Source organism: Lagopus muta, chromosome 7, assembly GCF_023343835.1.
Source record: "Lagopus muta isolate bLagMut1 chromosome 7, bLagMut1 primary, whole genome shotgun sequence".
NCBI lineage: Eukaryota > Metazoa > Chordata > Aves > Galliformes > Phasianidae > Lagopus > Lagopus muta.
The window spans coordinates 32,724,714-32,747,500 of NC_064439.1; the positions used below are offsets into that span (position 1 = coordinate 32,724,714).

Here is a 22,787-nt window from a genome sequence, read left to right on the forward strand (position 1 = left end):
GCCACTGTTCTGTAAAAATCTGTAAAAATCATTACTTTAGCTGCAAGATTGCAGATTGTCCGGGAAAATGAAAGAATTGGAATTAAATGCTGATTACTAACATCTACCCTATCATGTACCATCCTTAATGTTTATTCTCTGAGGACTTTTTGTTCTTCAAGTGTGTGACCAAAGTCACTTATTTACAAGCCCCTGTTGAATTTAAATGATTGGCCATGTGTATGACAAGCCCACAGCAAACGTGAGATAATATAACTATTGAGAATGGAGAGAGTTGCATCATCCTATGTTGGCTGGGGATCAGGAGTATCTGTGTATGTTGTTAGCACAGTTCTACTGATGTGCAGTAACTTCCCAAATCCTCCCAACTTGATTGTTTGCTTGATTTGGCTGCTGATGAATTACTTCTTTTGTGTTTGTTTTTCAGAAGTTTAGGAAGATAAATGGTACATTTTTAAACTGTGTGTATGTGTGTGTGTATATATGCATGTAAATATATGGCATAACTACATAGGTTGCTCCAAAAGTAGTGCCTTCTATTTATTTCCATGGGAAGTACAACAACTACAAAAAGCACAGTAACAGTACTTGACAGAACAAATTCTTAGCCATGAAACAGTATTTTTCAGCATAGTCACCACCATTAGCTATGCATTTTCAACAGTGATAAACAAGAACCTGCATGTCCAGCTCATAAAACTCTGTACCAGCAGAGATGACCCACTGCTGAAATGCACCACCCACCACCTCATTGTGTTCAAATCCACTTCTTGATCTCCATAAATGTTCAGCAAGCATCAACGAGTGTGAATGGGTGCCACTTTTTCCACATAGAAACACCTTATCTTTGACACACTTGTCAGCTGTCAGTTTGCCAGTCTGCCCCTCTGCTGCCATCTGTTGTACTGCAACAACATGCAATAGAATATTGGTAGGAAGGATCAACCTTTACTGCCATATCACCAATATCCACCTCTGATGTTGTGAGCCAACATAACAAAATAGGAGGCATTACTCTGGGAGCAGACTTTGATTATTAACCTTAATCTGTCTTTAAAGTCTAAGTTTATAGTTGTATATACATTTTTCTACGGTAAACAAAAAGATTTATGTTCATTATTTTCTTTAAAAAACAACACAACAATATAGTAGTCTTCTACTACCTGAACAGAACTGGACAAACAGCTGCTGGAAAGCAGATACAGCAAATATTGAATCCTTCATTTATATTTCTTCCCTAATTCCATCCTGTACCTTTCACAGGAAACAATCCTGCCATAGCGTTTGAAGGGCACCCATGTCCCATCAGCAGCAGAATTAATACTGCTTCTCTGCATAGTTGCTCTGATAAGGCACCTAATAAAGTAACTCATCAAAAATGCTCTGTACTTTCACCATGGAGCTCAGCCAGAGTTTCTATCCTATATAGCTATTAAATATACCTTTTTTTTTTTTTATGTATGTATGAGGTATTTACAGTTTTGTCGTGACTAAATGTTTGCAGTCTTAACACAACCCACACTCTTCTATGTGGCTGTTCAGATATAAAATTTCAAAGGTTTGCAAGATCTCCTTGTGCTTTATTGGATATAAGCAACGTTCACTTTAGTTAACATCAGTGAAGGTGTGCTGCAGATACATTTCCTCTGCTTCTGGCTTTCGCAATGTTCTTAGTTTCAAGATGTTAAGATTTCCAAAATAAGTTCTTGTTTTTGTGTGTTTTTTTTTTTTCTTTTTAATACAAGGGGAGAAGCCTCTTCCTGTTTTTTTTTTGCTAGAGAGGAATTGTTTCAGCTGGAATGTTCATCATCTTGGTGAGAAAGTAATGAGGAAGACGTTGCTGTGATTGACTGAAAATGCAAAATAGACAAGACTGTATGAAGAAATAAACCAGTGCTTCACGTAATGGTATCATACAATTACCTCGTTCCTTATACCACAGTTACCACAAACTTCTTGCTTTTAAGATATGTTTTCTTCCTTTTGTAGCACCATTTAGAAAAGGCAAAAAAGAAAACAATTCTTGGGCCTGTTAAAGCATCTGAAGATCTTTTATTATACAGCAGAGAGAGCATTAATCAAGACAGAGGGCTTAGTGCTCCTGATTCTAGAGAGAGTAGGTGCCAGGCCAAATCTCATTGTAATTAAAACCAGTTTGAGAGCTGTTTCCAATTGCAGCAGCTGGTGTTGGACTGTTCCTCTCCCTGCCCACATCCCTTCCTGGTCACAGAGGAGTGGGGATGTCACCAGAGCATCTCCACACAGACCCCAAACTGCTTCTATGCTGGTGGCCCTCACATGGTATGGGAGGAAACGCTCTCCTGTAGGTGAGGGATGGAGTGCGTAGTTGCAATCCTGAGTTGCAACTGAAAGGTTACTGAGGAGGCAAGTGCTCCAGTTTCCCAATAGCAGCCTTAAAAGGCTGTAGGGTACATTTTCAAAGCACTGTGCAGTATTTCAGCTATGTGACTCATTAATGTCAATGGGAATCATGTTGTGAAAATTTTGTGCAGTGCTTTGAAAACATATCACTATCTGCCAATTCTCTTTTCTGAGTAAAATTATCAAAAACAGGCCTTGTGAGCCTTTTTAATTTTTTTCCTAAAGAAAGTTTTCAACATTATAAATCAATGGTTTAGCAGCTTGATCTGGGCTTGTTCCTTCTTCCTTCCCTCCACACTTTCCATTTTTATCATTGACTTTGATTTTGTGCAGAGTGGTGATAGCGTATAGCTTTTCCAGACATTGCCTGAAAAAAGGGTGCTGGAGTCTCAGATTGAACTGGAAATTGTGCAAAAAGCAACAGTGGTGATATAGAGCTATAACAATATTTGTTGCATTGTTCCGGCTGTCAGGCAGAATCAGTGAGGTGAAAGAATCTACTTAGTTTTTTTTTTTTTTAAAAAAAGTCTGTTTTAATTAGCATGTTGGAATCTCTTAGTTAAAAAAAAAAAAAGTAGTTTGAAGTATTTGCATTTATGTTTTCAGGGTAACCCTGGGATCTGCTAAGTACAAAATATCAGTTATCAAGAACATGTGTTAAGGAAAAAAAAAACAAAAACAACAAACTAAAATGATGAGATCTCTCATTTTCCAGGAAGAATTATGCTTCCCTTGGTTCCACTGAGTACTGTGAGAATTACCCTGAAATGCTGGTAAGCTCTGAACTACAACAGAGGGGTAAATTGTGTGCTCCTACTAGCTGCATTTCACATTTGTTCAGCACACATTTCTTTGCTTTTCATTCTTCCTGCACAAGCAAGAGACATCTCCAATATGCAGTTCATTACTTGCTCTGTGAAGAGTTGCATCATTTCTATAAGCTCCAAAGCTTTTCACCTTTAGACCAGGAGTTCACGTCTGTCCTTGGAACCGTATCTTAATTTGAATTAATCCCTGGAATAAAATGATTGCTGTCTGTATGGACAGCATATCATATGCTTCTGCAGCTCCATTTCTTAGTCGGCAGCTGTTCCGTTCAATAATCATGCTTTTACAAGTCTCAGCAAAGATAGAGGACTGGAATTACACCCTCTTTCTTTCTTGGAAGTCAATGTTGTGGAACTGTTTTGAGATAGCACCATTAAGAAGGTTTGTCTGCTGCCGCTTTGTATGTGGCAACTAGTAGGCAGTCAGAGCAGGATAATCTGAGCTGAAAATAAAAGAAATCTGTCTTTCAATTGCTAAATAAGGAAATAAGGGAATGCCACATTTCTTCCACTGGTTAGATAAAGGTGAACTGAAGTACTCTTTAAGAGGGTAAACAAAATGCGCCCATCTGCTTAGTTCCCTCAACCTGCTTAGTTCTGTCTTCATTCTTCCTTTCCAGGAATAAGCTCATGTTTTTGTGCAGTTTGCCATGTTCCTTAACCTCCTGACAATATTGGGTTTTAGTTTATGCAATGTCCTAACTTAAAAGAGTAGAATCATTTTATTTAACAATGTTTTTATGTAACGATGTCCTTCTGTGTTCCACTATTTATATAACTTAAAACATACTCCCTCTTATGATTTCACAGAAGATGGCATTGTGCCACTGAAAAGGGAATATCTAGATTATAACACCAACTACAAGGATGCCACAAAAATTAGTTTGGGAGAGATGAGTTCCAGTACATTTTCCATTAGTTGCATTTCCTCCTATGTCATTTCTAACATTTTTTCCTGTGTGCTGTGGGAATTAGAGCTGTTCTGTTACGGCAGCAGTCTAAGAAAATTGCTGCAGAGGAATGTCTGATTCTGCCTAAGAATATCCTGTGCTGTTCTAGAGACAAACTGGCATCCAAAAGTATTTAAATATGACACCCTGAAGTGTTCAGGAAAGTCTAGATTCTGAATTCTATTGCAGCATCATATTGGTTTGCAGGAAGACAATAGTTATGGAGTGAGTCAGGGAATATAACGTTGTCTGTAAAAATTAGGAACTCTGTTCTATAGCTAGTTGTCTTCCAAAGTAAAATGCTTGGGAAAAATCTGAGTTAGAAGAGTTTGTAGGTTCTTGTTTTATCTAATGTAAGGTATGGTCAGCAGCAATTATTCCAATGTAAACTGAAAAAGAGAAAGTGAGAGTAGGTTGAGAAGGTTGGTGCACCTTCTTCAAATAGAGTCTAGAGATCCAGCATGAGCAGCACTATGAAAACAACAAAGAAGGGCTTTTATGCCTTTTTCCTTTTGTTATCTTGATTGTCATTAGGAAGGTAATAGCTTTTATTTCCATGATAATTATTCTCTGCAAAGCTCAAAGCACTCTAAAGAGTTGGTTCAGATCTGTGAGTTCTTTATTCAGGTGGAAAAACTGACGCATAGAGAGGTCTGTCTTCAACACAGTGCCCTGACTTCCCGCTTTTCCCTGGTGCTCTCATTAGCATCCTTATTCTTACCCTACCTGTACTCACAGGGCTTCTGTTTTGTTCTCTGCAGAACACCAAAAGCTCCCATAGAGGAATTTTAAAAATCCTTTGTGTTTGGATACTGTGGTGATGAATGGGATATAAAACTTTAGTGGGAGAAACAATGCTAAGAGTTTCTAAAAGTTAGCGGCGTGGTTGTTGTTTTTCTTTGCTTTTAACGTGCCAATAAACTGAAATACACTTCTTTTCACAGGGGTGGTAAAGTCACTGTCCTACACTGAGTTGATGTACTGTGAATCTCTTCATAGTCATTACCATTATGATTAATTGATCTTGCTGGAATATTTTCCATACTGAGACTAGGGGAATTCTATTTTAATGACGATGGAGCTGGTTTCAACTATATGCCTTTAGCAGAAACAGGATAGAGAAGCTCTAGAAATGACAATGAAATACATATTTGGAAATTTTAGAAACAATTTTAAAATTTGAATGCTGTTTTCCCAGTAGATTTTCAGTTTCTCACCAATGAAACCTGTTGCCTCATTGCCTCCTTTTCCGGTGATGGAGGATCTCAGTCTCTAACACAAAAGCAAAATCTCTGAATCTTTAGTTAAATCCTAGGCAAACCATATTTTTTTCTAATTAAGCCTAGTTAGTAGAACCAACAGAATACATATTTGCCTTAGTCTTTCTACAGGTCAGTGGCTCTCTGCTTCTCGTATACTCTTCCTCTGACAGAGCAGTGAAGTAGGTAACTTCTGTTATTTCTGCTGTTCAGGTAAATTAAGATTATATTTTGAGTTTCTTCATTTTTCTGTCTGGTGAAAGAAAGCCAATGTCTTTTGTCTTCTGGGTTTAAAGACTTCTTTCCTGCGATCCTCTGAATGCGCACTGACAGCTCTTCTCAGATGGTTATACTGCTTTCCCTTGGAGCTGGGTTTGTCACAATTAGATTGCTCCTCATGATGTATGATTAGGCTAATGCAAAAACTGAGTGCAAGAGCTGAGGATCCCCACAGCCCAGTTTTACATTGTATCATACCTGTACAAGTCATTAATCGTTCAGAAGCCTCAGAGTTATCTCTGTATCTTCATCAACAACCTGCATGAAGGGATAGAGTCCACTCTCAGCAAGTTTGCTGATGATACAATGCTGGGAAGAGTGGCTGATGCCCTGGAAGGCTATGCTGCCATTCAGTGAAACCTGGACAGGCTGAAGAGTTGTATGGAAAGGAACCAGATGAGTTTGTACAAGAACAAGTGTATAGTTCTGGGGAGGAATAGCCACCTGCATCAGTACAGATTAGGTGGTGACCTGCTGGAGAGGAACTCTGCAGGGGAGGACCTACGTGTCCTGGTGGATAACAGATTGGCCATAAGCTGGTAGTGTGTCCTTATGGCCCAGAAGGCTGATGGTATCCTGGAGTACATCAAAACAGGGGTGGCCTGTAGGTTGAGGGAAGTTCTCCTCCCTCTCTGCTCTGCCCTGATGAGTCCACATATGGAGTACTGCATTCAGTTCTGTGCTCCCATTCAGAGAAATGGAGACATTTCCCATTCAAGAAAATGGAACGTCTGGAGAGCATCCAGTGGAGGGCTACCAAGATGGTCAGGGGTATGGAGAATCTTCCTTGTGAGGGAAGGCTGAGAGACCTGGGACTGTTCTGCCTGGAGGAGGCTGAAAGGGGATTTTATCAATGCTTATAGATATCTAAAGCATGAGAGTCAAGTCATTGGGGGCAGGCTTTTTTCAGTGGTGGTCAGCAACAGAACAAGGGGCAACAGGCATAAACTGAAACAGAAGAAGTTCCATACAAAAAGGAGGAAGAACTTCATTCCTATGAAAGTGGTAGAGCACTGGAACAGGCTGTGCATGGAGGTTATGGAGTCTTCTCTGGAGATATTCAAAACCCATCCAGACGCAGTCTACTGCACTCTATAGTTCTGTGATTCTGCATGTTTCTGTGAGGAACGACTACACTGCCCAGTGGAAATGGAGCAAGTTGAACAGGAGATGCCAACTGAGCTTCCAGTTTGATCAGAAGTGTAACTGAACCAGGCATTGGAGCAGCAGGTGGAAAGACTGACACAAAACTGTTCAGTCACAACCCATGAATTCTGTATTCTAACCTATAATGAAGAAAGTTGTATTTGGTAATGAGTTTAGTCAACTTTTTTATAGAGAAAATAATGAAAAGGGAAAACTAGCTCAAAACCAGTCACCTCTTTGGAAAATTCAATTTAACCTCATTTAATGGGTGACCTAGGGAGACAGGGAGAGCTCCCACACCTTGAAGTCCCACAGACTCATGGGTCTGCCAAGCTCTGGCACTTTGCCTGTGCTAACAAACTCTCTGACAAGTGGGAGCACTGGGGATCTGTGTGCTGAGATCCCCCTGTGGCCCATGTCTGGCAGAACTGAATGACTCAGGTTCAGCATCGTGTGAGAGCAGCTGCATCGCTGCTGGACCTTGTCCCAGAGCTGGCTCCAAGTTCCTCAGCAGCACAATGACTCAGTCTTGCAGTGGTGCCTGAGAAACTTTGTAGCAGGTAAAGGAGCGGGGTTGGGGTGGAAGGAGGGCTGGCTGGAGGGGGGGGTGGGGGTGGGGGTGGGGTTAAGGAGGGGGCCCTGCTGCCCCCTGCTTCCAGGCTGGGGTAGTGAGAAGGGAGCAGCTGACCTGTGGGAGCTCACTGCTCAGGCTGTGTGCTCACATCCCTCCCTAACTGCAGGGTAACTCAAGGTTGTTTCCCTTACGTTGATTATAAATGATTTTTAAATGCCAACAAATCCACTTTAAAGCATTTTCCTGAATAAAACTGGAAAATTTATGGAGTCATTTCAGATTCAGGATTATCTCAGCTTTCGGTACCTACAATATTTATCATATTTCTAGACACTCATGAAAACAGCCATTGTTGCCTTACATTTTTTTCTTGTGTCACATTTTATTTTTCTTTTAGATTCCATGGCTATTTTTGTCTTCATTTTTCTTCTAGATTTCGCTTTCTTTGCAAAATTTGTTTCTCTACCATTTTCTTCTGTTCACTAAACTTTCATTGAGCGTGTGTACATGTGTTCATTTGTCTGGATGTGGCACTGAGGGACACGGTTCAGTGGTATGGTGAGGTTGGATTGGCGGTTAGACTAAATGACCTCGGCAGTCTTTTCCGAACTTAATGACTCTATTATTCTGTGATTTTTCTGCAAATTTTTAATTACTATTTTGAAATTTTAGATTTTTATTTTTAATTACTTTTTAATTACTAATTGTTTATAATTACTATTTTGAAACAACTTTCTCTAGTTACACCTTTTTTTTTCCTCCATAACAAACTAAGAAAGGAAATAAGGGTGAGGGACAACATTTCAGTACATTTTCAGTGGAAAAATTGGCAAAGTAATTTGTGTTGGTGCAAAATCATGTGGAGTGAAATGCAGGGTACTCTTAGCTGTAGAGCACAGTGAATGAAACTCAGCCCTTTGGGAAAGGTGAGCAGAAGGTCAATGGGCCATGGAAATCCCTCTCTGACTTCAAAAAATAGAGTTTAAGATGAAATGTCACTTCGTATGTAGATGTTATATTAGTTTTTCTTTTTTATTCTATTTTAGACATTGCTGTCTCATTTGTTTCTTCTCACTTTCTTTCATTTCCTATTTCTTGTGCAGTTGGTTCTTTTGTCCCACCTCCTGTCTTTCTCCACTTTGCTTTCCTGACTGATTTGTTCTAGAGATAAATGCTGTATTGGAGGTACATGATGCTTGCTCCAAATAGAAAGAAGTGTTGATTTTGCTGTTAGATAAATAAATAGATTCTGACAAACAAATAGATTCTGATTCTTGTGAAAACAACTTTCACACCTCCAAATCACAAGGAGACAGTGCTACTAGGATCCGAAGTAATGAAGGTTTTGGTCCAGTGCAGTATGGATTGAGTGACATAATTACACTTATTTTATTTTCAATGCCAGTTTTTCTCTGTACGTGTTAATTTTACCAATCTGTTTTTGTTTCAGGTGCCTCCAAGTACTGTTTTAAGCAATAGTGTTATTACATTTAAGTTCTTTCCTCATATTTCATGAAAACTACCAGCCAAAAGATCAAAAGCTTTCAGTGCAAAACAGATTGTTTAAACAGCTGAAATACTTCTTACACAGTGTCTGCATCTACTGCATCTTTCTATGAAGTACTAAGTATCACACGTTTAGGCATCTGCCATCTTAGAAGTGATTTCTGAGTAATGGATTTGAACAAGTCATCTCTTCAGATGGCAGCTTTCCATAACTGCATTCAATTTCAGGAGAGCTGTTATTTGATATTACTTCTTTTTTCTGGTAAATTTTATTTCCAAATTTCATTTTCATTACGTTTCTTTTTTATACCATTCCATTATCTATCCCGTGGGAGAAACCAAGACAAGTACTTTTGAAATAATAACACAAACTGCATTTGTATTCTTTTAAAGTTGTAATTTATATCCTCTCTCACAAATCATGGGAATTTGTAACAATAGGCCCATCTGAGTTCAAGATGAATAGAGAAACATTCCATTGACTTCAGAAAGTTTTGAAACAGGACTTGTTCTATGTTCTCTGAGGCATCAGTAAAGCATTTATGCTTTTAAGCACTCCTGTATCTTTTTTCTTGCAGTAGTCTTTTTATTCCCTTTCTGAATTTTTGGCTTCAGAAAGTTCTGCAGATAAACTGTGCATAGATTAACTTCCCTTCTTAATTAGAATAACAACACAGCTTACTAACTTCTTACTTACTTACTTACTAACTTAAACGTACTGGCTTTTGTTTTTACTGATTGCCCTCTTGGTCTTGTGTAATATAAATTAAAGTCCATTCTTTTTCTTTCTAGGTGACTAATATTATTACCTTACCATGCCTTGTAGCTGGTTTTCTCTCGGAGGCAGACAGCTGCAACATTTTCAGTTTCTCCTTACATGTGATCTTTCTTATGTCCTTTTTCTCTTCCAGTTCTTAATTTCACACTACCTTTATTTTTGCAACAGCATAATTTTAAATGCTTCTCACAACAACCAGTCAACGAACATCCTGAGCTGGTGGGAAGACCTTGCTCTAGAAAGAGGAAGAACAATATATTTTCCCTAGGCTAAGATGTTTTCTAACAGTGTTAGGCATGAGGGTGTTGTATTCGGCTCTAATTCAGTAGACTGTTTTCTCACTTGTTAAAATAAAGTTTTAGGTCATCAGTAGCTCATTTGCAAAATGAAGTTCAAGTGATTGCTTTCCTGTGTAGGTGTTGATTTAAAAAATATATATATATGTGTGTGTATATATATATATGTGTGTATATATATATATATATATATTGCAATGTTTGTTCAATATGGGAGAGGAATCAAAATAGGCACAAGGATTTGCAGGTTTTCATCTGTGCACATGTAGCTAAAATTAAAGTAGAGCAGAGAAAGTCCTTTTTCATTTTTCCCAGAATATGAGAGAAGCAAGTTCTGTCCAGCTGAAAGCACAATAAATAGGTTGCGTTCCTGGAGGGAATTTCTATTCCCAATGCTTAACATTGGAGAAACACAGCAATTCCCTCTCTGAAGGCTGGAATTTAGTCATTAATTTTTTATTTATTTTTTTTTTTTTGGAGGGGCGGAGAGAACCAGCTCCCTTGCTGTGTGTGACTTTGCCTGTTCAGTTCCTTTAGGGATTAACAGTCCTCCTCAGTGCTAATGGTGAGATTTTCCTGATACCAGCTCTGTATGGCAGAGCCCTCTGAACAGATCAAGGCTGCCGTACATTTCCTGCAGGCAAAGAAAGAGCAAGTTGCCCAACTGTTCCAACAGCATCGTATCAATATGGACTGATGAAGAATTGCAATTAATGATTCTATGGACCAAATTCCAATTTCAGTTCAGTTTAAATTTTCCCTGAAAGCTGGTCGGTGATTTCAGCTACACCAATGTAGCAGAGAGGAATTTGGCTACAGGTCTGACTTTGGCTTACATACTGTAATGTAATTAGTTACGGAAACTCTAAAAATAATAACAGATGCTTTACCATTTCTTTAACCAGTGAATTTTGGAATGTCAGTTTCTTTCAGAACAAAATAATTTGAAACTACTTAGAGACTATTTTGTGTTATCTCATTGGAAAAAAAAAACAATCCTATTTTCACTTGGAACTGCTATCAGTGACTGACAGGGCAACTTCATCTGAAAACCAGCTTGTCTGGCTTCTTATAACTTGGCCATAGGTTTTGGATGACATCTGCAAGTCATTGCATGAATCAGAAAAGTACAAATTCACAACAGTTTTACTCTCTTAAGTTGCGTTTGACATTTCCTGTTTTTTAAGGTTTCCTTGGTACCTAATACATAGGCTGCTAAACACCAGCTGCTCCCAGTGACTCAGATATGTGACCTTTGATCAATTTATCTTGTCCCAATTAATCTATTTCCATGCTGGAGGGAGGACATTACTGTTTGTTGTGAGTATAAATGCTGAGCAAACAATCCTCTTCCTTTCTGTGCAGCACAAATCCCAGTCTTCTGTGGGTAGCAACCCTGCCCATGGTGGAGGGTTGGAATTTGATGATCTTCAAGGTCCCTTCCAAGCTAAGCCACTCTTTGATTCTATCATTCTATGGCCATTCTATCATTCTATAGCTTAAGAGTAGCTTCTATATCTCAGGCTGGTTAAAACTAGCCCAAACTAGCCTCTTTCTCCTCACTTTCTAAATCCTGTCAACACTTAGCAAAGTTTTATTCTGGACCTAAGATATTGTCTGTAATGGAATTGGGGTTTACTGAGCTTGGCTACTTTTTTCTTTTTTTTGAATACCTATTTTTTTCTAAAATTATTTAAATGTTTTTATTTATTCTTTGGCAAGCTCAATAGAGGAAAGAATAAAAAATGAAACAGTTATAGTGTGTTGAATTTAATCTGCATCTGTTTAGAAAATAAGGCATCTTTTTGTTCACTAGGTGCCTATATGGAGGGTTTTAATCTTTTTCTTGTTTTTTTTAATGAATATGGAGGTCCCTTTAGAATTACAGTATTGATTTATTTATTTATTTTTTAAATTTTATTTTTTCAGAAGCTTTTGAAAACTTCAGGGATCTGTGGATCGTGAACAAGAAATGCTTCTTTGGGGCATAACATGTATGAGACAGACTATGGTTGTTCTACATACGGATTTATGTAAGTATACGTATGTACATATTTTACACCTATTAATCATTTTCCATGATATTTTGTAAACTCCAAGACCCTCTTGAAATTCCAAAATGTTATAGATACTAGAGGTGGTATCTATGTTTAACATCCCCCTTCCAGGCCTGTACACGAGTTTATTTCTGTTGTTTGTATTATGTCAGATAGGATCAAGAGTGGCATAAAGGGATACAATCATTCTCTTTCTCTGCCACAGGTCTAGTAATCCACCACTCACACTTAAGTGAGAAGATATCCAGTTTTCCCTGTGAGATTTAAAAATCATCTAATATGAATCCAGACTGTTGCATACTTTTGGTTTTAAAACAATGGTTTTAAACTAATGGCTTTACATTAAGGGGATGTTTAGGTCAGAAAAGAAGTTTTTCACACAGAGGGTGGTGACACACTGGAACAGGTTGCCCGAGGAGGTTGTGGATGCCCCATCTCTGGAGGCATTCAAGGCCAGGCTGGATGTGGCTCTGGGCAGCCTGGTCTGGTGGTTGGCGACCCTGCATGTAGCAGGGGGTTGGAACTAGATGAGCATTGTGGTCCTTTTCAGTCCAGGCCATTCTGTGTTCTGCAGGCAGCATGTATCTATCCGAGGTCTCTCTTTTACTTTGTCATTCTGTGGAGACATTTATTCATTTATTTTTGGGCGTGTTTGGTAGGTGACACTGTCACATTACACAAAAGATATCTCTGAGACAACACTGCATTAGTGTTCATATTGTTTCAAATACTAGATTGTAAAACATGACCGTTATATATGGTTTTATGATGAAACCTTTTTTTTTTTCATTTGGAAGATTTATTTATTTGTACAGTTAGCAGTATTACTCCCTAGAATGGGCATTAGCTCAAAATGCAAAGCTTTCAAAAAGTTTAAAAAAAACAAAAAACAAAAAACAAAAACAAAAACAAAAAAAACAGGATTATGTTGGAAATCCAGTCTATAGAAGATATGGATGACTACGATGTGTTAGCTGTGCCAAAGCTTTCAAAGGTCATATCTGGGACACTTGCTTGATCCATGATGAATGTCATAATTAAAGACTAAGCCTTTATTCCATGAGGAGTTCAGCTCCTCTAAGATGATGGACTCAGCTGCCGGTGTGGTGGAGGAATCCCATATCCTTTTTCCTCTTCATCCCAGCACTGAGCTGCTGAACAGCAATCTTCCCACTTCTCAGTCACTCCAAACACTGCACACAGATCTGCCAGCAGAAGTCCTCTTTGCTTGGAAGTCTATGATCTGTCCATACATCATCTGGTCATAGCAAGCTATTATTTGTATGTCTATAAGTATCTGTGGGGAAAAAAAAAAAAAGAAGGTGTAATCAATGGATTGTTGACTAAACCTTATTTTTCCTTGTGAAGGCTGGTGAAATCTGCTTGGGTGATATATATCGTCACTTCTGCCTAGCAAATGTTATCTCAGTGTTTGTTAGCTTTTTCCCCACGTCCTTCTGTCTTAGCTAGGCGTTTTGTTATATGTAATTTTAAAATAGGGTATTGTTTTAGGCCCGAGACAAATAGGTACCATAGGGAGAAAGTATTCACACAGAAATACTTTTCCTGATGTACCCATAGAACTGTTTCTTGTTTTTAACTGTCTTTGTTTTTACCTACCTTTTCAGACTGAGCTCCATGTAGACAAGCAGGTCACTAATAAAAAATCTTCGGAATATTAATTTAGAAGTGCTAAAGTAGCTTTCTTTATTCCCCATTTTCCCCCTTTTTCTTCTTCTCTTTATCTTTCTATAGTGAAAAGAGCAAAATAGGCTTGCTTGGTTCTTTAGGGAATTCCTGTCTCTGCAACTCCAGTTGGAGTATCTGCTGTTGTTTTCATATGCCTTTTGACCTGATTCATCCTGTGTTTGACTATCTAACTGTATTCTGAAGGATCCCCTTTTTTGATGCAAACATTAGCCTGTCCAGTGCGTTAGCTAAACAGCGTAATTGCATTTTAAACATTGATACTATACCAGGATTTTCTCTCTCAAGTGTAGAATATTTTCTATTCTGATCAAAATATGTCTTGCACAGACGTGAACTGAAGAGTACTTCTGCTGAAGAGTTGTTTATATTCATGTATCACAAAGTTCTTGCACATGGGTAGATGAGAAAATATTCAGAGTTTGTCTGGTCTTATGAGAACTCTACGACTAGGTTGGGCCACCTTACTGCATCTAGTTTGTTATTCTTGTATGGTTTTTGGAGAATGGAGATGCAAATGGACAAAGAAATAACCTGATAATACAAAAACTTTGATACCACTTAAGCATACTGCTATATAAAAAGATGCATATTTATTTCTACCCTAGTGAATTTCCAATTCACAGGTGCAATAATCCACGTCAGTTGTTTTATCATTCTCATTATCTGTAAGTCAGTCCTGTATTTGAACACTTCTTAAATATCAACCTCATACTTTTTTTTTTTTTTATTTGGGATATGGCAAGACAAATCCTGCATCCCTTCCAGAAGATAGGCAGAAACAGATGAAGAATGGGGTTTGACCACATGATCCCCAGAGGTCCCTTTCAACCCCTATGACTCTGAGATTTGGTATACACTTGTATTCAAAGTATAACACAAGGAAAATGAGAAGGCCTACACAAATTCTGAAAGACGATAGTTCAAATTGAGTGTCCCAAACCCCTCATACTGCAATTTCTCATCTATGTGCACCAGCACCGTAAGTTGCACATCAGTAGATCTGATTTTTTTTTTCCTCCTTAATTTCTTTCTGAGAAAAGGCATTCTGAGCCAACAGCAAGAAACAGGAGAAACATGGAGCATATTTGTCTGATACGTTCTCCTTGAAAAAGTAATTTTTCAGGAGATGCCTGTGTTTTTTGAAGTCCTCCTCCTACTTTGGGATTACTTCCCATGGTTGGCTCCCATAGCCAGCTTTTTGTTGTTTCTTTCATCTCCTGAAGTAATGGCTAGCATCTAAAGATTTGTTATTACTAATAATATATCCCCTGTTATAATAAAACAACTTCCAATGAGACATCGTCATCTGCTGATCTTGGCAACAATATGGAGGTGATTTTGGACTGTATTTTTTTTTCTTTCATAGTATCTATTCCATGAATATGGATTTAAAATGAAAGAATGGGGAATATCTTTGAAAACTGTTCATGACAGTTTTGCTGGTTTCCATCAATGGTCTTACGATTTTGTCAGCTTTTTGTCCTTTTGCATTCATATTCATGTTGTTAGGTTCAAATTAGACAACTTCTACCAGGAATTGCCAGTGAAACAATGTTCTTGGCAGTTTACTCTTGCGATTGTTACATTACGCTGCGTCTTTCATGGGAAGGAATCAGCACAACGCATTTCAAATGGTTGATGTTTATATCGCATCCATCATCCTACTTTGTTTTCATGCATGGTTTATTGAGGGCTTTGGCAAAAAAAAAAAAAAAAAAAAAAAAAGTAAATCAGATTTGCTCTGATAGGAAGTTTGCCAATAGCCACATACCACAGGGCTGTACAACAGGCTCCCAGGAGTGCAGCACTTTCACAGAATCGAGAGGTGTGAATGATTCAGCCAGGTTTATCAGGCATCTTTATTAATTTTTTCACACATTAGCTTATTTAAGCAGAACCTTTTAATGGTTGGCTGTTGGTCTCATTGTTTTAATGGGCTCTGCAAATGTTGATGGGAAGCGAGAACTCGGAAACAAAGCACTCAGACTTTTGAATATCAATACAGACTTTTCATACTTCTCTTTGCTGGATCATATTAATTCACTTTAGATTTTGTTACACTATAATGATCTTCAGGAATTTTTCTAAGATTAGACCTGCAGAAATATTTGATGTGAAATTGCTTGCATTTAAACACATTTTGGACAATGTCCTGCAATGTCTGTGAAAAAAAGTCTGTTTGAGCTGGGCATGAATATCATTTTACCTTGTCTGGAAACGTTTATAAGTAGATTATATTGATGCATTTGAATTTCAGTGTTTGGGAAGGGAGTGGTCAAGAAATTGCAAACCTAAAACTACATGTTTTCCATTTCGAACCTACCTGCTCTCAGTAAAGGCTGCTGAAGGTTATTTGATTTCTTTTTTTCCATGGAAACAGTGGTTGGGATTTCTACACTCTGATCAACTAAAATAAGCAAGGAACAGTGTATGTATTTTTTCAGATATTTCTAATAGGCAGTCAGAGAGGCGTGTAGGATCTATCACCTAGATGTCAGTCATCCTGCAATAGAGAAATCAAGGGTACTGTTTTGCTTTCTATTGTAATGTATCTACCAATGAAAATCAAAGATGGGGACAGAGGAAGGGAGAAATGGAAGTGGCCTACTCTCAGCTAAAGTGAGTTACAATGCATAAAGTTCATCTATTCCTGCATTCAAGCACTTTCACTGCTGGACAGTGGTGATGGGAATGGGTGAAAATAAGGAAGCCCCAGGGAAGAGGCATGATACTCCACTCTGAATGCTTACAGATACATAAAAATATTTGGATTTTCCTTCAAAATAAGCCTGGACTCCTTTGTACTTTGATTTGGTTCATATACATAGCTGAGCATAAGTGAAGCAGCTCCTTTGCAAAAGGCTCAGCATATCTTTAAAGCCAAATACTTTCTGTGCTGTTAAAAAATGGGATGAGGAGCAATACATTTTGGGATTCAGGACAGAGGAAACTATATACAGCCTTTTGAAAACAAAAGGCTTACGTAAAAGCTGCCTTTCCTTCTGCTTTTGCTCCCTGGGTCTTCTCAAAGGAGCACATGACTTCTGTGAATGGACAGGTCATGCACTGAGTCATGCCTTGGCTCCATGCTTACAATGGAGGCAATGGATCCTGGCAGGGGAGCCCTCCAGGAGATCTGTCCCATCTGTTAGGATCGCTATAGACAGTATCGAGATAGCTCGGTGTATGATCTTTCTATGAATCATCATTGCTTCTCTAGCAAAGTGCAGAATTCAGTTCATCATAGCTGGTAATGCTTTGAGGACACATTAGGTAAGAAAGCTATTTTCTGCAGTTGCTTTTTTTTTTTTTTTTTTTTTTTTTTTTTCCTTCAGTCCACTCTTACCTGCTTCTTATTACAGATCTGCTGCTGTCCTACCTTCTAGAGAAGGCTGGTAGCAGAAAAGTCTGTGGCAGCTTAAGAAAAGGACTTGCAACGTAATACCTTTTCTTTGTTCTACTTTTGCTTGATTCTAAGCAAATCTAATCATTCTCGGTGACTTCTCCCCAAGTTTGAGCATACCAGGAGTGAATTTGGCCTGAAGACAGCATGTAATATAATGGACAGAATGTGAATTATTAACTTGGAGGTTAATGAAATGTGAATGACCAGTGGAGTTTCTCCAAACACACTTTTTAAATATAAAAAGTGGGCTCTTGCTCTCTTTAATCAGATTACTGGCTAAGGTTCAGGAATCATTTGGCAAAATTATGTAGCTTATTCAAGCTAGGTTTACATAATAGTTCATAATAGAGGAAAAACCTTGTATCGTGATCAACCTTCAAAATCACCATGAGCCTTCAAAATTCCAGTCTAAAGTATAAAGAACCACAGAAACGGATGTAGTAATACCCAGAGAAATACCTTTATTCCCAAACAGCCCAGCTGCAATAAGCAGAGCTCATTGTTTTAAACAGAAGATTTTAACCTTCAGAAGACTGACCTTAATAAGAAACTTTCATCTTGTTTTGTCTTTGAGGAATTTAGTTCTTTTTCTAAGAAAGTTAGGTTTTTCTTGATAGGTTAATATTAATTTATATTTGTTTGTAATTAAATCTTGCTTTTATGTTCCACCTTATATTTATATTTTTGCTAATCATCAGAATGTGGGGTGTTTTTTTGTATATAATTGAAAATGGAATTTTGCATTTTAGACCTTAAGCAAAATTCCTGATGTTATTAGGCTGCAAAATATTAAATGATATCTCTTATTTATTGGAATACTTGTTATTCATGCTTGGGTAGAAATGCCTTTGGAAGGATAGGGAAATTCAAACAGTGCAGAAAACAATCTAATCTGCCAAAACAAAATAAAGAGTGTGGAATGAGTTGGATGCATGAAAAAAATGAGTCATTTAAAGCTGATTTGTTAAAGGCATTTTACCAATAAGTGGTCAACTTATTATTTCTGGTCATGAAGTCCTTCAGAATTTAAGAATTAATGCATCCATGCCCCTCGGAATTTTTATTCATAGCTTGGAAGAGGAAAACAAGTTTTCCTATGTTTCAAATCCAAATTGGTTTCTCACTTTCAAGGAACTCACTACTCGCTGAGTAAGACTGAATGAATGGGAATGAAGAGGATGTTCTTGCCTTCACCAGTCACTCAGGAGCTCCCTAAAACCTGCATGCTGTCTGTGAGAGCACTGTAGCCATGGACAGGCAGAGAGGCCTTTACTATTTCTGTACCAAAAGGAATTACCAGCTTGTGCATTAGGTGTCACTGCTGCCTAATGACTTGAGATGGACCTTCCTGTGTGACGCACGGAGATGGAGCACAGTAGCACAAGGGAGATGCTGTGGGCAGCATTTTTCCTTTTTTGCCTTTCCTGCTCCTCTCTGCAGCTCTTCCTGGAACCAGATTTATTTGCATTGGATTGGCCATTTTTTTGTTCAGTTAATGGCCTTGAGCTAAGTGTGTCCCAGGTGTGGTACTCTAAAAAGTTTCAGATACACAGGGCCTCATTGCCACGGCCTTGGAGGTCTGTGCAGTGCTGCATGACCACCTGAGAGTTTTTGCAAGAGGGACAGCCCCCCCACAAGTCAAAAGTTACTGCATCCCTACCAAGGAGGCTTACACTAAATAAATCACACTAACTCAATTAACTGGTGAGAACATTCAGCTCCAAAAGAAAAGGGATGAGGCTAAAAGGGACAGCCTTATGTAGGAAGGTATAGCATCAGAAGGTGCTTTCCTTAGTGCCAAAAACATTTCATTAGCTTCCCGTGATTCCTCTGGAGCTATGTTTTTCTGACCCCTACTTGTCTGATTTACAGGTACATCTGCCTGTGATGTGTGATTGAGGCTGCACAGTGCTCTGCACAAGTCTTTAATGGAGCTGGCTTTGAGAAGCCCATTTCTCAGCACACTGCTGGCTAACCAGGGGCTCGACTGTGGGGCTGGGTGGGCTTCTAAAGGTGACTCAATACGAGGAATAACAGCTGACCATCAGTGCCTCTGCTAGGATGTCTTCAGTTAACTGTAGCAAAGGCAGCTTCAGTAGGTAACAGTTCAGTGCAGTGAAAGGCAACAAAAAAATGGAATGTGTGTGTTTAAGAACAAAATATATATATATATATATATAAATATAATTTCTTTATTGAAGTTAAATCAAAGGACACTGAACATTTTGGCCCAGAAAAGTATAATTAAACAGTGCCTTTAATCATCTGATATAATTCCTCACTTGATTTTTCGTTTTCTTTCCTTCATGAACATGTGTTTCACAGACTCAGCCCTTAAAGCTGGCTGCAGACGTTAGAGCTTTTTTTTTTTCCCCACCAGAGTTTAAATCTCTTTGCTTCTTTAAGCGTTACGTTAACCATGCAGTCTGTACACATGAGCATGGATGCATGGCTGTGAATGAGAGCCAAGTGTGCTCCCAGATACTGTAAGGAAACGGGTCCTTCTGTTCTCAACTCACCCAGAGGTGAGAGTTCTGTCTTGTCATGTGCTCCTTGGGCTAGGCTGTACAGAGGAATATCCCCAGGACAACTGAGAATCTGGTACTGGGTTAGAAACTGTTTTAAGAAGCTACTTACGATTTTGTCCTCACCAGTTTTAGGGACATCTGCTGCTGCCACCCAGCCTGTGGTGCTCAGCGCTTGGACGGATGGGTCTGTGCCAACCAGCACGACTCTTGCATATCCTGGAGCTGCAGCAGATGTCTGCCTGATGCTGGAGAGCAGAAGAGGAGGGAGAAGTGTTGGCATCCCTGTTTGGGAAGGCAGGAAGATGGAGTTTGGGAAGCCAGAGAGGGGAATTCACAGTGCTATGGAAACTGATGAAACACAAACTAACAAAAGGTGGGGAAATCTCTCCATTCTGGTGTATTTGGGAATATCTGATCTGCTGAATGAATATCATAAAAGTTTATATATAGTTTTTGTCCATGGCACTTATGGCCAGGAACAGGCTTACTGTGCTGTGGTAGCTCATCACCTTATAAATTCCCTCCAAGAGCATCTTTTCACCTTTTGCTGTGATTCTCTTTCATCTCTTTACCCCATTAGTAGTTACTTCCTTTAGCAAGTTTATCCTCCCTCAGGGCAGAAAGAGGAGCTAAGTTTCTTCATGCTTCTTACTGCTGTGGAACTATATGATTTTATTATTCTTCTTTGCTATTATTTAATCGTTTAGAATGTATATCTTTAATATTAGATATCTGATGCTGTACATCTCATCTGGTTTAAGATATCTATCTACCTTTGGAAAGAAGAGTTGAGCCCTGAAAGTGCCTCTTTCTTCCCAGTGAAAGTCAGAGCCCTTTAAACTCAGACACATATCGGAGTTGATCAGAGGAATCCCATACTTGGTAATTTGAACTGCCAGTTTTAACAATGATATAAGCAGTACGCTTCTATTTTTAAAATAGTAATGTTTAAACTTGCTCTATTTTTTTTTCTTAGTGCTTTTCCTATAAAAGGTTCATTTTCATTGGCTAGAAAAGCAATTAAGACAAATGAACACATCATGTTTAATTTGTTACTTTTTTTTTTTTAGAAAGGAGAGACTATATCTCAAAATATTAACTTAAGCAATTAAATTGCTTGAGGTTTATCCAGATTCTCAGTGTTTATATTTTCCCATCATGAAGAATGACAAGTGAAACACTGCTTATTTACTGAATTGCCATTTTTACTGTGAAGTTTATCAATCTGCATTTGGGAACTGTAACGTGATGTCAATGGCCAAAACAAAATAGTACCAATTTTAGTAATTTATTTGTCAGAAAATATTGAGAAACAGAACAATTTATGAAATCACTGTTTTGCATATAAAGCTAATGAAACTAATGATTGTATGAAAGAAGCAATAACTACAGTGAATGGTATTACAGGCTAGGTCTGTGCACTGTAGGCATGGTGTCTGAGAGGTAGTCTCCATCCTCAGAAGGATTTGTGAAAGAGCCCAGTAGCCTTACTGCCCAACCTCTTTCATGCTTATTAATGAGGAGTCAGTGGAAATCATACATTCTGAAATCCTTGTGTCTTCTGATGCCTTTGAAAAGCAGATGCCTTTTCTATAAGATCTGATTGTGATGAAGGTTAGATTCTAGGGTGATTTCACCAGGGAAATTTTTCTTCATTCCTTTTCCCTTTTTCTATTCCTTCTGCCTTTCCTCACCTTTCCTTTCCCTTTTCCTTGCCTTTTCCCTTTTTTCTTGCCTTTTCCATCCCCTCCTCCTCCCGTTGCTTAATTGCAGAGAATGAAAATATTATAAATATTTAATGTAGCGCATGACTCTGCAACATATTTATAAGGTGAGCTGACCTCAAAAGTTTCCTTAACTACATATAACTAAAGAATAGCACCTTTTATCTCATTAGAGTTTAAGGAGAGCTCATTGATTCAGAATATTTTTAAGTCTACTTAAACAGTTTTCAGGTATTAAATCTTGGCCCTAATATAGGGTGTTGTAAAATCAAATGTAAGTTTAAGCAGGCCTATTTTTTAATAATAAAAATATGTTTAAACACGAAAAATACTAGCTGCAGTAAAGTATCAAATGTTATCCATCCTGCTAGAATTGCTTAAAAATGCATCAGGTTTATGGGTTATTTTGGCTCATGTAAATTAAAGTTTCTTGGGCTGACTGAGGCGGGTGATGCTGATAGCCTGTGCTCTTCTGTCCGTGGGACTGCAGGTCTGGTAGTCAGACAGTTGGTTAGTATGGGGGTTTTGAGCAAGGGAACTCATTTATCGGAAGTTCTCAGACAAAGATGCCATTTTTTGCCTTAGCCAGGAAAATGAGAAAGTGTAGTGGAGGATGATAGACTGGCTGGAAAAGCAGAGGCTGTTTTCTCTGCTTCCAAGGGCATCAGAATCCCATCTTCTTGACGGTGGTTGGTCAGATTGGAAGCCAACCTATGTCTTCATCCTTGGAAGAGCAAGAATATGCATTGTAAGAGTCCTGGTGGGCTGTGGAGGCTCAGGCCGAATAATTCCTCCTCTTCCTCTTGAACTGCAGTATCAGTTGGGGCCATTGCTCTGGGGATGTATTTCCTTGGGAAAGCCAGCCTGAAGATTGTTATGTCTGGAGAAAATACTGTTTTTCTTTGCAGACATTCCTTTTAAGAGAAAGGTGTTTCACAGAAAAGTTAAACTCAGCATATTAAGCCTGCCTCAAATGGATGTGTCACTTTTATTGGAATTCTAATTAAATGTAGACTCATAAAAGTATACCTTCCCAATTTAAATATGGCTGGCTCTCACATCTATACAATTCCAAAACTTACGACGACAGATTAATGACTAGGCTGAAAGTCTGTCATAACCTGGTTGGATAAAGCTAATCCAAATCGACTATATGCCATGATTTTATGACACAATGTTATTGAAAAGTACAAGAATAATTAAGTGGAAATATAATAGAGGAAGCATTTTCTGAGCTCTGGCTCTGTGGCAGAGCCTGCCACCTGATATGGTTGGGTAGAGTACTAACACATTTTCTTATAGTTTTTAAAGAAACTGTGGCTCGAGTAGTCCATCTCTGAAAGTTATTCTGAAAAAAAGAAGTGT

At 38.4% G+C, this 22,787-nt stretch overlaps 1 long non-coding RNA gene across 4 annotated transcripts in view; it reads left to right on the forward strand.

Annotated features, from left to right (window-relative positions):
- LOC125696345 (uncharacterized) overlaps positions 1-19,289 on the forward strand; it is a 50,857-nt gene extending 31,568 nt beyond the window's left edge. For 2 of the 4 annotated variants that reach the window (XR_007378298.1, XR_007378295.1), the window contains exon 5: positions 1,264-2,125. This is a non-coding gene — a long non-coding RNA (uncharacterized LOC125696345). Of the gene's footprint in view, positions 1-1,263; positions 2,126-11,926; positions 12,031-19,042 lie in introns of those variants that run through there. The other 2 variants (XR_007378297.1, XR_007378296.1) reach the window with 2 other exon arrangements.
- Positions 19,290-22,787: the final 3,498 nt, after the last annotated feature.